Source organism: Orycteropus afer, unplaced genomic scaffold (genome assembly GCF_000298275.1).
Source record: "Orycteropus afer afer isolate SDZICR_OR568_19922 unplaced genomic scaffold, OryAfe1.0 scaffold00194, whole genome shotgun sequence".
Lineage (NCBI taxonomy): Eukaryota > Metazoa > Chordata > Mammalia > Tubulidentata > Orycteropodidae > Orycteropus > Orycteropus afer.
The window spans coordinates 6,157,755-6,159,951 of NW_006921781.1; the positions used below are offsets into that span (position 1 = coordinate 6,157,755).

Sequence of the window (2,197 nt, forward strand, 5' to 3'; positions counted from 1 at the left end):
AATTTTTTCTTCAGTTCTTTCAGTTTGAGAAATGCTGAGCATGGCAGGCTTCCCTTTTGGCTAACTGCAGGTCTTTGCACATTTCATTATAATATTTTACTTTGTATTTTTGACCCACCTTTATAAGTCTTCTGTTCAGAAGTTTTACTTCATCATTTCTTCCACTCACTCTAGCTACTCTCCATTCAACAGCAAGTGTCAGTCTCTTCTGACATCCATTTTGGTCTTTTCTTCCTTTCTTATCTTTTTAATAACCTTTTGCTTTCTATATGTATAATGTTCTTGATGTCATTTCACAAGTCGTGTGGTCTTTAACATCCAGTATTCAATGTATCAAATCTATTCTTCAGATGGTCTCTAAATTCAGGTGGATGACACTCAAAATCGTATTTTGGCTCTCATGGGTATTTTCATTTTCTTCAGCTTCAACTTGAACCTGAATAGAAGCAGTTGATGGTGTGCTCCACAGCCAGCTGCCTTGTTCTGACTGATGATACTGAGCTTTTCCATGGTCTGTGTTCACAGACATAGTTTATTTGATTCCTGTGTATTCCATCTGGTGAGGTTCATGTCACTATGTTGTTGAAAACTGATTAAGTTGTTGGTCTTGCAAAACTCTATCATACTATCTCCAATGTAATTTCTATCACCAAGCCATATTTTCCAAGTACTGATACTTCTCCTTAATTTCTAACTTTTACATTTCAATCACACGTCTTGACAAGTTTGGTCAATTTCAGATTGCAAAAGTTGGTAAGTCTTCAATTTCTTCATCTTTGACTTTAGCAGTTGGTGTATAAATTTGAATAATAGTAGTATTAAGTGGTCTTCCCTGTAGACATTTAGAAATTATCCTATCACTGACAGTGTTGTACTTTAAGATAGCTCTTGAAATGTTCTTTTTGATGATGACTGCAACAACATTCCTCTTCAATATGTCCTTCTTGACATAGTAGACAATATGACTGTCAGATGCAAAATGGCCGGTTACCAGTCCATTTTAGTGCATAATGCCTCACACAGGAGCTTTGGTAGCATAGTGCCTAAGGCACCTGACTGCTAACCAGAAGGCTGGAGGTTCAAACCCACCAGCCACTCCTCGAAAGGAAGGTTGGGCAATCTACTTCCATAGTGATACTGCCTTAGAAACCCAAGCAGGGGTTGCTATGAGATGGGTTTGACTTGACGGCACAAAATAACAACAACAAAAATGCCTAAAATATCAATCTTTATGCATTCCATTTGATTTTTTTACAACATTCAATATTCCTATATTCATATTTTGTACATTCCACATTCTGATTATTAATGGATGTTTGCAGCTGCTTTATCGGAGTCATGCCACATCAGGAAATGAAAGTCATGAAAGCTTTACTCCATCCATCTCATTAAGCACACCTCTACTCCCTAGTCATATATTGAGTGCCTTTCAATGTGAGGAAAGAATATAAATTTGGAAACCCTATGGGTCAGTTCTACTCTACCCTATGGGGGTCACTATAAGGGCCAACTTGATGGAAATGGGTTTTTTATGGATGGTGGTGCGATGGTCAAGTGGTCAGCTGCTACCTGAAAGGCTGACAATTCAACCCAACCAGCAGCTCCTCAAGAAAATGCAGGAGCAATGCTTTCAGGCCTAGGTTTCAACAATGGATCATCTAATGTAATAATGAAAGCACAAATAGCAGAAGACAAAATAAATAAAATGGGATCCTATAAAAATTAAAATATTGTTTATCTAAAGATTTTACCAAAAATGTGAAAAAACAAACTATTGATTGAGAGTATCTTTAGAAACCATGCATCCAATAAGAAGCAACTAACCAAAGTATATGTAAAACTTCGACAACCCAATCATAAAATGGGCAAAGGACTTGAATACACGTTCACCAAAGAGGACATTCAAATGGCCACTAAACACATGAAAAGGAACACACCTCATGAGCCATCAGAGAGATGGAAATCAAAACCACAATGATATTCCATTTCACTCCCACTAAAATGGCTAAGAGAAAGAAACCAAAACATAACAAATGTTGGCAAGAATGTGGGAAAATTAGAACACTTAACCACTGCTGGTGGAAATGAAAAATGGTATATAGCCTTAGTGGAAAATAGTGGAGCAGTTCCTCAAAAAACTAAAATTTGAACTACTATTTGACCTACTTGACTGCTAACCAGAAGGCTGGCGGTTCAA

The 2,197-nt window shown here is 37.1% G+C and overlaps 1 protein-coding gene across 1 annotated transcript in view; it reads right to left on the minus strand.

The window, feature by feature from the left end:
• Positions 1-2,197, minus strand: part of DNAJC15 (DnaJ heat shock protein family (Hsp40) member C15) — a 158,661-nt gene that overhangs the window by 12,347 nt on the left and 144,117 nt on the right. The gene's annotated exons all lie outside the window — the stretch shown is intronic.